The sequence below is a fragment of the Passer domesticus genome, chromosome 2 (genome assembly GCF_036417665.1).
Source record: "Passer domesticus isolate bPasDom1 chromosome 2, bPasDom1.hap1, whole genome shotgun sequence".
NCBI lineage: Eukaryota > Metazoa > Chordata > Aves > Passeriformes > Passeridae > Passer > Passer domesticus.
Window position 1 is genome coordinate 96,121,814 of NC_087475.1, and position 13,379 is coordinate 96,135,192.

Consider the following 13,379-nt stretch of genomic DNA (forward strand, 5'->3'; position numbering starts at 1 on the left):
AATGTTGTGATCAGTTTCGACGTGTGTATTAACATTTTGGCAGGTTTTTGGAATGTTTTAATTGTTTTTTTACAATATTTCAGCTGGTTTGGGAAATTTTAATTACTTTTGATGTGTTTTACAATATTTTGCCTGGTGTTTGGAATTTCTTGGTTTGTTTTGATTTGTTTTTATAAAGTTTTTGGAAAATTTTGATTCTTTTTGGTGAGTTTTAAAATAGTTTGGCGGGCTTAAAATAATTTGGTGAGTTTTTACAATGTTTTAGCTGGTATTGATTTGTTTTTATTATGTTTTGGCAAGCTTTTTGAAATATTTGGATCAGTTCTGGCTGGTTTTCTAGTATTTTGGCATGTCTTCAGAATGTTTTGATCCGTTTTGGCGGGTTTTAATATATTTTGGCAGGTTTTTAGAATATTTTGTTTGGTTTTCCTATGTCTTTATTATGTTTTGGAGGGCTTTTAGAATGTTTAGATTACTTTGGGCGGGTTTTTAGGATTTTTTTGGTTGGTTTTGATTAGTTTATGTTATGTTTAGTCAGTTTTTTGGTGTGTTTGGATTAGTTTTATTGGGCTTTATCATGTTTTGGCGGTTTTTTTGAATGTTTTATTGACTTCTGACAAATTATATAATATTTTGGCAGGTTTTCAGTATGTTTTGATCAGTTTTTGGGGAGTTCTAAAATATTTTGTCAAGTTTTTGGAATTTTTTGGTTGGTTTTGATTTGTTTTTATGATGTTTTGCCAAGTTTTTTGAATGTTTTGATCAGTTCTGGCTGGTTTTCTAATGTTTTGGCATCTTTTCAGAATGTTTTGATGAGTTTTGCGGGTCCAAATTATTTTGGCGGGTTTTCGGAATATTTTGGTTGGTTTTGATTTGTTTTTATGATGTTTTGGCGGGTTTTCGGAATGTCTTGGTTGGGTTTTAGAATGTTTTGTATTCTCTTGAGTTGTTTTTATTGTGTTGGCAGGTTTTGGAATGTTTGGATTCTTTTTGGCGGGTGTTCGGAATGTTTTGGCGGGTGTTCGGAATGTTTTGATTAGTTTTGACGGGTTTTGAAATATTTTGGCCGGTTTTTAGAAGGTTTCGATTTGTTTTGATTTGTTTTGATTCTGTTTAGCCCAGTTTTTGGTGTGTTTGGATTAGCTTTGGTGGGCTTGATCATGTTTTGTCCGGTTTTTTCAAATGTATTGATCACCTCTGTCTGGTTTTCTATTTTGGCGGGTTTGAAAATATTTTTGGATGAGTTTTGGCGGGTTTGAAAATATTTTGGCTCTTTGCGCAGAGATGACGGTGCCGGTTGCGGTGCGCTCCGGGGCGCTCCTTCTGCGGAAAGACGCCTGGCAGCGGCACTTGGGACAGCTCCGCGTCTCCGTATTCTGCGTTTCTTGCCTTCTGCATCTCAGCAAAATGCTTTCCCACTAGGTCTAGCAAGGAGAAACTGTGGCAGCTGAGTAGATGTAGCCCGGCCCGCCCTTTGAAGTTGACAAGTTCTTGGCATCTCAGAGCCTCAAGGCAAGAGCAAGGTTCTCTATGCTAGGCTGGGGCAGAACTAGCAGCAAGCAGAGCAAAGTTGTCCAAGAATAGCTTCCATTGGAATGCTAATGGCAATTGAAGAGGCAGGCCAGTGGCAAGCCACTAGCTTCTAGCAGTTTGAAAGTTGCAGACACAGTGCAGGTGTTGTGCGGCTTCCTTCTTGGCCTCCTAGAAGGTGCCGCGCTCTCCGTCTCTTGCTTGCCAATATGTTGCCGTGTTCCTCCTATTGTTTGGGTTGTTTTGATTTGTTTTTATGATGTTTTGGCGGGTTTTCGAAATATTTTGGTGGTGTTTTAGAATGTTTTGTTTTCTCTTGTGTTGTTTTTATTGTCTTGGCAGGTTGTGGAACGTTTGGATTCCTTTTGGCGGGTTTTAAAATATTTTGGCTCTTTGCGCAGAGATGACGGTGCCGGTTGCGGTGCGCTCCGGGGCGCTCCTTCTGCGGAAAGACGCCTGGCAGCGGCACTTGGGACAGCTCCGCGTCTCTGTATTCTGCGTTTCTTGCCTTCTGCATCTCAGCAAAATGCTTTCCCACTAGGTCTAGCAAGGAGAAACTGTGGCAGCTGAGTAGATGTAGCCCGGCCCGCCCTTTGAAGTTGACAAGTTCTTGGCATCTCAGAGCCTCAAGGCAAGAGCGAGGTTCTCTATGGTAGGCTGGGGCAGAACTAGCAGCAAGCAGAGCAAAGTTGTCCAAGAATAGCTTCCATTGAAATGCTAATGGCAATTGAAGAGGCAGGCAAGTGGTAAGCCTTGAAATTCTAGCAGTTAGAAAGATGCAGACAAGGTCCGGGTGTTGTGCGGCTTCACTCTTCGCATCGTAGAAGGTACCGCGCTCTCCGTCTCTCGGATGCGATCAAGCGGCTCTTCGCGCAGAGAGCACTGTGCCGGTCACTGTGCGCTGTGGAGCTCTCTTTCTGCCGAAAGACGCCTGGCAGCGGCACTTAACTTCGGAGAGCTCCGTATCTCCGTATTCTGCATTTCTTGTCTTCTGCGTCTCAGCAAAATGCTTTTCCACTGTGTCTAGCAAGGAGAAACTGTGCCAGCACAGTATACGTGCCCGGACTTGTGTTCTCAATTCCCGAGTTCTCGGCATCTCAAAATCTAAAGGGAAGAGCAAGGTTATCTATGGTAGGCTGGGGCAGAACTAGAAGCAAGCACAGCAAAGTTGTGCAAGAATACCTTCCTTTCGGATGCTAATGGCAATTGAAGAGGCAGGCAAGTGCTAAGCCTTGAAATTCTAGCAGTTAGAAAGCTGCGGACACAGTCCGGGTGTTGTGCGGCTTCACTCTTCGCATCGTGGAAGGTACCGCGCTCTCCGTCTCTCGGATGCGATCAAGCGGCTCTTCGCGCAGAGAGCACTGTGCCGGTCACTGTGCGCTGCGGAGCTCTCTTTCTGCCGAAAGACGCCTGGCAGCGGCACATAACTTCGGAGAGCTCCGTATCTCCGTATTCTGCATTTCTTGTCTTCTGCGTCTCAGCAAAATGCTTTTCCACTGTGTCTAGCAAGGAGAAACTGTGCCAGCACAGTATACGTGCCCGGACTTGTGTTCTCAATTCCCGAGTTCTCGGCATCTCAAAATCTAAAGGGAAGAGCAAGGTTATCTATGGTAGGCTGGGGCAGAACTAGAAGCAAGCAGAGCAAAGTTGTGCAAGAATACCTTCCTTTCGGATGCTAATGGCAATTGAAGAGGCAGGCAAGTGCTAAGCCTTGAACTTCTAGCAGTTAGAAAGCTGCGGAAACAGTGCAGGCGTTGTGCGGCTTCACTCTTCGCATCCTAGAACGTGGCGCGCTCTCCGTCTCTCGGATGCCATCTAGCGGGTGTTTGCGCAGAGAGCGCTGTGCTGATCGCGGTTCTAAATATTTTTCTGGGTTTTTGGGATGTTTTGGTTCGTTTTTGTGAAGTTTTGGAGAGTTTTGGAATATTTCGGTTCCTTTCGGCGGGTTTTGAAATATTTTGCCCGGATTTTTAAAATGTTTTTATTTGTTTTTATTATTTTTTGGTAAGTTTTTTTGTGTTTTGATAAGTCCTGGCTGGTTTTCTAGTATTTTGGCATGTTTTCCGAATGTTTTGATCACTTTTGGCGGGTTCTAAAGTATTTCGTCTGGTGTTTGGATTGTTTTAATTTGTTTTGATTTGTTTTTCTTATGTTTTGGTGGGTTCTTGGAAAGGTTTGGTTCATTTTTGCGTATTTTAAAGTATTTTAGCGGGTTTTTGGAATGTTTTGATTTGCATTGATTTTCTTTCTAATGTTTTGACGGATTTTTTGTATGTTTTTTGCGTCTATTGGGAATGTTGTGATCAGTTTCGACGTGTGTATTAACATTTTGGCAGGTTTTTGGAATGTTTTAATTGTTTTTTTACAATATTTCAGCTGGTTTGGGAAATTTTAATTACTTTTGATGTGTTTTACAATATTTTGCCTGGTGTTTGGAATTTCTTGGTTTGTTTTGATTTGTTTTTATAAAGTTTTTGGAAAATTTTGATTCTTTTTGGTGAGTTTTAAAATAGTTTGGCGGGCTTAAAATAATTTGGTGAGTTTTTACAATGTTTTAGCTGGTATTGATTTGTTTTTATTATATTTTGGCAAGCTTTTTGAAATATTTGGATCAGTTCTGGCTGGTTTTCTAGTATTTTGGCATGTCTTCAGAATGTTTTGATCCGTTTTGGCGGGTTTTAATATATTTTGGCAGGTTTTTAGAATATTTTGTTTGGTTTTCCTATGTCTTTATTATGTTTTGGAGGGCTTTTAGAATGTTTAGATTACTTTGGGCGGGTTTTTAGGATTTTTTTGGTTGGTTTTGATTAGTTTATGTTATGTTTAGTCAGTTTTTTGGTGTGTTTGGATTAGTTTTATTGGGCTTTATCATGTTTTGGCGGTTTTTTTGAATGTTTTATTGACTTCTGACAAATTATATAATATTTTGGCAGGTTTTCAGTATGTTTTGATCAGTTTTTGGGGAGTTCTAAAATATTTTGTCAAGTTTTTGGAATTTTTTGGTTGGTTTTGATTTGTTTTTATGATGTTTTGCCAAGTTTTTTGAATGTTTTGATCAGTTCTGGCTGGTTTTCTAATGTTTTGGCATCTTTTCAGAATGTTTTGATGAGTTTTGCGGGTCCAAATTATTTTGGCGGGTTTTCGGAATATTTTGGTTGGTTTTGATTTGTTTTTATGATGTTTTGGCGGGTTTTCGGAATGTCTTGGTTGGGTTTTAGAATGTTTTGTATTCTCTTGAGTTGTTTTTATTGTGTTGGCAGGTTTTGGAATGTTTGGATTCTTTTTGGCGGGTGTTCGGAATGTTTTGGCAGGTGTTCGGAATGTTTTGATTAGTTTTGACGGGTTTTGAAATATTTTGGCCGGTTTTTAGAAGGTTTCGATTTGTTTTGATTTGTTTTGATTCTGTTTAGCCCAGTTTTTGGTGTGTTTGGATTAGCTTTGGTGGGCTTTATCATGTTTGGTCCGGTTTTTTCAAATGTATTGATCACCTCTGTCTGGTTTTCTATTTTGGCGGGTTTGAAAATATTTTTGGATGAGTTTTGGCGGGTTTTAAAATATTTTGGCTCTTTGCGCAGAGATGACGGTGCCGGTTGCGGTGCGCTCCGGGGCGCTCCTTCTGCGGAAAGACGCCTGGCAGCGGCACTTGGGACAGCTCCGCGTCTCCGTATTCTGCGTTTCTTGCCTTCTGCATCTCAGCAAAATGCTTTCCCACTAGGTCTAGCAAGGAGAAACTGTGGCAGCTGAGTAGATGTAGCCCGGCCCGCCCTTTGAAGTTGACAAGTTCTTGGCATCTCAGAGCCTCAAGGCAAGAGCAAGGTTCTCTATGGTAGGCTGGGGCAGAACTAGCAGCAAGCAGAGCAAAGTTGTCCAAGAATAGCTTCCATTGGAATGCTAATGGCAATTGAAGAGGCAGGCCAGTGGCAAGCCACTAGCTTCTAGCAGTTTGAAAGTTGCAGACACAGTGCAGGTGTTGTGCGGCTTCCTTCTTGGCCTCCTAGAAGGTGCCGCGCTCTCCGTCTCTTGCTTGCCAATATGTTGCCGTGTTCCTCCTATTGTTTGGTTTGTTTTGCTTTGTTTTTATGATGTTTTGGTGGGTTTTCGGAATGTTTTGGTGGTGTTTTAGAATGTTTTGTTTTCTCTTGTGTTGCTTTTATTGTCTTGGAAGGTGTTGGAATGTTTGGATTCCTTTTGGCGGGTTTTAAAATCTTTTGGCGGGTATTTGGAATGTTTTGGTTTGCTTTCATTTGTTTTGATGATGTTTTGGCAAGTTATTGAAAGTTTCGATCACTTCAGACTGGTTTTCTAGTAATTTGGCATCTTTTCAGAATGTTTTGATCAGTTTTGGCAGGTTCTAAACTATTTTGTCAAGTTTTTGGAATTTTTTGGTTGGTTTTGATTTGTTTTTATGATGTTTTGCCAAGTTTTTTGAATGTTTTGATCAGTTCTGTCGGGTTTTCTAATGTTTTGGCATCTTTTCAGAATGTTTTGATGAGTTTTGCGGGTCCAAATTATTTTGGCGGGTTTTCGGAATATTTTGGTTGGTTTTGATTTGTTTTTATGATGTTTTGGCGGGTTTTCAGAATGTCTTGGTTGGGTTTCAGAATGTCTTGTATTCTCTTGAGTTGTTTTTATTGTGTTGGCAGGTTTTGGAATGTTTGGATTCCTTTTGGCGGGTGTTCGGAATGTTTTGGCGGGTGTTCGGAATGTTTTGATTAGTTTTGACGGGTTTTGAAATATTTTGGCCGGTTTTTAGAAGGTTTCGATTTGTTTTGATTTGTTTTGATTCTGTTTAGCCCAGTTTTTGGTGTGTTTGGATTAGCTTTGGTGGGCTTGATCATGTTTTGTCCGGTTTTTTCGAATGTATTGATCACCTCTGTCTGGTTTTCTATTTTGGCGGGTTTGAAAATATTTTTGGATTAGTTTTGGCAGGTTTTAAAATATTTTGGCTCTTTGCGCAGAGATGACGGTGCCGGTTGCGGTGCGCTCCGGGGCGCTCCTTCTGCGGAAAGACGCCTGGCAGCAGCACTTGGGACAGCTCCGCGTCTCCGTATTCTGCGTTTCTTGCCTTCTGCATCTCAGCAAAATGCTTTCCCACTAGGTCTAGCAAGGAGAAACTGTGGCAGCTGAGTAGATGTAGCCCGGCCCGCCCTTTGAAGTTGACAAGTTCTTGGCATCTCAGAGCCTCAAGGCAAGAGCAAGGTTCTCTATGGTAGGCTGGGGCAGAACTAGCAGCAAGCAGAGCAAAGTTGTCCAAGAATAGCTTCCATTGGAATGCTAATGGCAATTGAAGAGGCAGGCAAGTGGTAAGCCTTGAAATTCTAGCAGTTAGAAAGATGCAGACAAGGTCCGGGTGTTGTGCGGCTTCACTCTTCGCATCGTAGAAGGTACCGCGCTCTCCGTCTCTCCGATGCGATCAAGCGGCTCTTCGCGCAGAGAGCACTGTGCCGGTCACTGTGCGCTGCGGAGCTCTCTTTCTGCCGAAAGACGCCTGGCAGCGGCACTTAACTTCGGAGAGCTCCGTATCTCCGTATTCTGCATTTCTTGTCTTCTGCGTCTCAGCAAAATGCTTTTCCACTGTGTCTAGCAAGGAGAAACTGTGCCAGCACAGTATACGTGCCCGGACTTGTGTTCTCAATTCCCGAGTTCTCGGCATCTCAAAATCTAAAGGGAAGAGCAAGGTTATCTATGGTAGGCTGGGGCAGAACTAGAAGCAAGCAGAGCAAAGTTGTGCAAGAATACCTTCCTTTCGGATGCTAATGGCAATTGAAGAGGCAGGCAAGTGCTAAGCCTTGAAATTCTAGCAGTTAGAAAGCTGCGGACAAGGTCCGGGTGTTGTGCGGCTTCACTCTTCGCATCGTAGAAGGTACCGCGCTCTCCGTCTCTCCGATGCGATCAAGCGGCTCTTCGCGCAGAGAGCACTGTGCCGGTCACTGTGCGCTGCGGAGCTCTCTTTCTGCCGAAAGACGCCTGGCAGCGGCACTTAACTTCGGAGAGCTCCGTATCTCCGTATTCTGCATTTCTTGTCTTCTGCGTCTCAGCAAAATGCTTTTCCACTGTGTCTAGCAAGGAGAAACTGTGCCAGCACAGTATACGTGCCCGGACTTGTGTTCTCAATTCCCGAGTTCTCGGCATCTCAAAATCTAAAGGGAAGAGCAAGGTTATCTATGGTAGGCTGGGGCAGAACTAGAAGCAAGCAGAGCAAAGTTGTGCAAGAATACCTTCCTTTCGGATGCTAATGGCAATTGAAGAGGCAGGCAAGTGCTAAGCCTTGAACTTCTAGCAGTTAGAAAGCTGCGGAAACAGTGCAGGCGTTGTGCGGCTTCACTCTTCGCATCCTAGAACGTGGCGCGCTCTCCGTCTCTCGGATGCCATCTAGCGGGTGTTTGCGCAGAGAGCGCTGTGCTGATCGCGGTTCTAAATATTTTTCTGGGTTTTTGGGATGTTTTGGTTCGTTTTTGTGAAGTTTTGGAGAGTTTTGGAATATTTCGGTTCCTTTCGGCGGGTTTTGAAATATTTTGCCCGGATTTTTAAAATGTTTTTATTTGTTTTTATTATTTTTTGGTAAGTTTTTTTGTGTTTTGATAAGTCCTGGCTGGTTTTCTAGTATTTTGGCGTGTTTTCCGAATGTTTTGATCACTTTTGGCGGGTTCTAAAGTATTTAGTCTGGTGTTTGGATTGTTTTAATTTGTTTTGATTTGTTTTTCTTATGTTTTGGTGGGTTCTTGGAAAGGTTTGGTTCATTTTTGCGTATTTTAAAGTATTTTAGCGGGTTTTTGGAATGTTTTGATTTGCATTGATTTTCTTTCTAATGTTTTGACGGATTTTTTGTATGTTTTTTGCGTCTATTGGGAATGTTGTGATCAGTTTCGACGTGTGTATTAACATTTTGGCAGGTTTTTGGAATGTTTTAATTGTTTTTTTACAATATTTCAGCTGGTTTGGGAAATTTTAATTACTTTTGATGTGTTTTACAATATTTTGCCTGGTGTTTGGAATTTCTTGGTTTGTTTTGATTTGTTTTTATAAAGTTTTTGGAAAATTTTGATTCTTTTTGGTGAGTTTTAAAATAGTTTGGCGGGCTTAAAATAATTTGGTGAGTTTTTACAATGTTTTAGCTGGTATTGATTTGTTTTTATTATGTTTTGGCAAGCTTTTTGAAATATTTGGATCAGTTCTGGCTGGTTTTCTAGTATTTTGGCATGTCTTCAGAATGTTTTGATCCGTTTTGGCGGGTTTTAATATATTTTGGCAGGTTTTTAGAATATTTTGTTTGGTTTTCCTATGTCTTTATTATGTTTTGGAGGGCTTTTAGAATGTTTAGATTACTTTGGGCGGGTTTTTAGGATTTTTTTGGTTGGTTTTGATTAGTTTATGTTATGTTTAGTCAGTTTTTTGGTGTGTTTGGATTAGTTTTATTGGGCTTTATCATGTTTTGGCGGTTTTTTTGAATGTTTTATTGACTTCTGACAAATTATATAATATTTTGGCAGGTTTTCAGTATGTTTTGATCAGTTTTTGGGGAGTTCTAAAATATTTTGTCAAGTTTTTGGAATTTTTTGGTTGGTTTTGATTTGTTTTTATGATGTTTTGCCAAGTTTTTTGAATGTTTTGATCAGTTCAGGCTGGTTTTCTAAAGTTTTGGCATCTTTTCAGAATGTTTTGATGAGTTTTGCGGGTCCAAATTATTTTGGCGGGTTTTCGGAATATTTTGGTTGGTTTTGATTTGTTTTTATGATGTTTTGGCGGGTTTTCGGAATGTCTTGGTTGGGTTTTAGAATGTTTTGTATTCTCTTGAGTTGTTTTTATTGTGTTGGCAGGTTTTGGAATGTTTGGATTCTTTTTGGCGTGTGTTCGGAATGTTTTGGCGGGTGTTCGGAATGTTTTGATTAGTTTTGACGGGTTTTGAAATATTTTGGCCGGTTTTTAGAAGGTTTCGATTTGTTTTGATTTGTTTTGATTCTGTTTAGCCCAGTTTTTGGTGTGTTTGGATTAGCTTTGGTGGGCTTGATCATGTTTTGTCCGGTTTTTTCGAATGTATTGATCACCTCTGTCTGGTTTTCTATTTTGGCGGGTTTGAAAATATTTTTGGATGAGTTTTGGCGGGTTTTAAAATATTTTGGCTCTTTGCGCAGAGATGACGGTGCCGGTTGCGGTGCGCTCCGGGGCGCTCCTTCTGCGGAAAGACGCCTGGCAGCGGCACTTGGGACAGCTCCGCGTCTCTGTATTCTGCGTTTCTTGCCTTCTGCATCTCAGCAAAATGCTTTCCCACTAGGTCTAGCAAGGAGAAACTGTGGCAGCTGAGTAGATGTAGCCCGGCCCGCCCTTTGAAGTTGACAAGTTCTTGGCATCTCAGAGCCTCAAGGCAAGAGCAAGGTTCTCTATGGTAGGCTGGGGCAGAACTAGCAGCAAGCAGAGCAAAGTTGTCCAAGAATAGCTTCCATTGGAATGCTAATGGCAATTGAAGAGGCAGGCAAGTGGTAAGCCTTGAAATTCTAGCAGTTAGAAAGATGCAGACAAGGTCCGGGTGTTGTGCGGCTTCACTCTTCGCATCGTAGAAGGTACCGCGCTCTCCGTCTCTCGGATGCGATCAAGCGGCTCTTCGCGCAGAGAGCACTGTGCCGGTCACTGTGCGCTGCGGAGCTCTCTTTCTGCCGAAAGACGCCTGGCAGCGGCACTTAACTTCGGAGAGCTCCGTATCTCCGTATTCTGCATTTCTTGTCTTCTGCGTCTCAGCAAAATGCTTTTCCACTGTGTCTAGCAAGGAGAAACTGTGCCAGCACAGTATACGTGCCCGGACTTGTGTTCTCAATTCCCGAGTTCTCGGCATCTCAAAATCTAAAGGGAAGAGCAAGGTTATCTATGGTAGGCTGGGGCAGAACTAGAAGCAAGCAGAGCAAAGTTGTGCAAGAATACCTTCCTTTCGGATGCTAATGGCAATTGAAGAGGCAGGCAAGTGCTAAGCCTTGAAATTCTAGCAGTTAGAAAGCTGCGGACACAGTCCGGGTGTTGTGCGGCTTCACTCTTCGCATCGTGGAAGGTACCGCGCTCTCCGTCTCTCGGATGCGATCAAGCGGCTCTTCGCGCAGAGAGCACTGTGCCGGTCACTGTGCGCTGCGGAGCTCTCTTTCTGCCGAAAGACGCCTGGCAGCGGCACATAACTTCGGAGAGCTCCGTATCTCCGTATTCTGCATTTCTTGTCTTCTGCGTCTCAGCAAAATGCTTTTCCACTGTGTCTAGCAAGGAGAAACTGTGCCAGCACAGTATACGTGCCCGGACTTGTGTTCTCAATTCCCGAGTTCTCGGCATCTCAAAATCTAAAGGGAAGAGCAAGGTTATCTATGGTAGGCTGGGGCAGAACTAGAAGCAAGCAGAGCAAAGTTGTGCAAGAATACCTTCCTTTCGGATGCTAATGGCAATTGAAGAGGCAGGCAAGTGCTAAGCCTTGAACTTCTAGCAGTTAGAAAGCTGCGGAAACAGTGCAGGCGTTGTGCGGCTTCACTCTTCGCATCCTAGAACGTGGCGCGCTCTCCGTCTCTCGGATGCCATCTAGCGGGTGTTTGCGCAGAGAGCGCTGTGCTGATCGCGGTTCTAAATATTTTTCTGGGTTTTTGGGATGTTTTGGTTCGTTTTTGTGAAGTTTTGGAGAGTTTTGGAATATTTCGGTTCCTTTCGGCGGGTTTTGAAATATTTTGCCCGGATTTTTAAAATGTTTTTATTTGTTTTTATTATTTTTTAGTAAGTTTTTTTGTGTTTTGATAAGTCCTGGCTGGTTTTCTAGTATTTTGGCATGTTTTCCGAATGTTTTGATCACTTTTGGCGGGTTCTAAAGTATTTCGTCTGGTGTTTGGATTGTTTTAATTTGTTTTGATTTGTTTTTCTTATGTTTTGGTGGGTTCTTGGAAAGGTTTGGTTCATTTTTGCGTATTTTAAAGTATTTTAGCGGGTTTTTGGAATGTTTTGATTTGCATTGATTTTCTTTCTAATGTTTTGACGGATTTTTTGTATGTTTTTTGCGTCTATTGGGAATGTTGTGATCAGTTTCGACGTGTGTATTAACATTTTGGCAGGTTTTTGGAATGTTTTAATTGTTTTTTTACAATATTTCAGCTGGTTTGGGAAATTTTAATTACTTTTGATGTGTTTTACAATATTTTGCCTGGTGTTTGGAATTTCTTGGTTTGTTTTGATTTGTTTTTATAAAGTTTTTGGAAAATTTTGATTCTTTTTGGTGAGTTTTAAAATAGTTTGGCGGGCTTAAAATAATTTGGTGAGTTTTTACAATGTTTTAGCTGGTATTGATTTGTTTTTATTATGTTTTGGCAAGCTTTTTGAAATATTTGGATCAGTTCTGGCTGGTTTTCTAGTATTTTGGCATGTCTTCAGAATGTTTTGATCCGTTTTGGCGGGTTTTAATATATTTTGGCAGGTTTTTAGAATATTTTGTTTGGTTTTCCTATGTCTTTATTATGTTTTGGAGGGCTTTTAGAATGTTTAGATTACTTTGGGCGGGTTTTTAGGATTTTTTTGGTTGGTTTTGATTAGTTTATGTTATGTTTAGTCAGTTTTTTGGTGTGTTTGGATTAGTTTTATTGGGCTTTATCATGTTTTGGCGGTTTTTTTGAATGTTTTATTGACTTCTGACAAATTATATAATATTTTGGCAGGTTTTCAGTATGTTTTGATCAGTTTTTGGGGAGTTCTAAAATATTTTGTCAAGTTTTTGGAATTTTTTGGTTGGTTTTGATTTGTTTTTATGATGTTTTGCCAAGTTTTTTGAATGTTTTGATCAGTTCAGGCTGGTTTTCTAAAGTTTTGGCATCTTTTCAGAATGTTTTGATGAGTTTTGCGGGTCCAAATTATTTTGGCGGGTTTTCGGAATATTTTGGTTGGTTTTGATTTGTTTTTATGATGTTTTGGCGGGTTTTCGGAATGTCTTGGTTGGGTTTTAGAATGTTTTGTATTCTCTTGAGTTGTTTTTATTGTGTTGGCAGGTTTTGGAATGTTTGGATTCTTTTTGGCGGGTGTTCGGAATGTTTTGGCAGGTGTTCGGAATGTTTTGATTAGTTTTGACGGGTTTTGAAATATTTTGGCCGGTTTTTAGAAGGTTTCGATTTGTTTTGATTTGTTTTGATTCTGTTTAGCCCAGTTTTTGGTGTGTTTGGATTAGCTTTGGTGGGCTTTATCATGTTTGGTCCGGTTTTTTCAAATGTATTGATCACCTCTGTCTGGTTTTCTATTTTGGCGGGTTTGAAAATATTTTTGGATGAGTTTTGGCGGGTTTTAAAATATTTTGGCTCTTTGCGCAGAGATGACGGTGCCGGTTGCGGTGCGCTCCGGGGCGCTCCTTCTGCGGAAAGACGCCTGGCAGCGGCACTTGGGACAGCTCCGCGTCTCCGTATTCTGCGTTTCTTGCCTTCTGCATCTCAGCAAAATGCTTTCCCACTAGGTCTAGCAAGGAGAAACTGTGGCAGCTGAGTAGATGTAGCCCGGCCCGCCCTTTGAAGTTGACAAGTTCTTGGCATCTCAGAGCCTCAAGGCAAGAGCAAGGTTCTCTATGGTAGGCTGGGGCAGAACTAGCAGCAAGCAGAGCAAAGTTGTCCAAGAATAGCTTCCATTGGAATGCTAATGGCAATTGAAGAGGCAGGCCAGTGGCAAGCCACTAGCTTCTAGCAGTTTGAAAGTTGCAGACACAGTGCAGGTGTTGTGCGGCTTCCTTCTTGGCCTCCTAGAAGGTGCCGCGCTCTCCGTCTCTTGCTTGCCAATATGTTGCCGTGTTCCTCCTATTGTTTGGTTTGTTTTGCTTTGTTTTTATGATGTTTTGGTGGGTTTTCGGAATGTTTTGGTGGTGT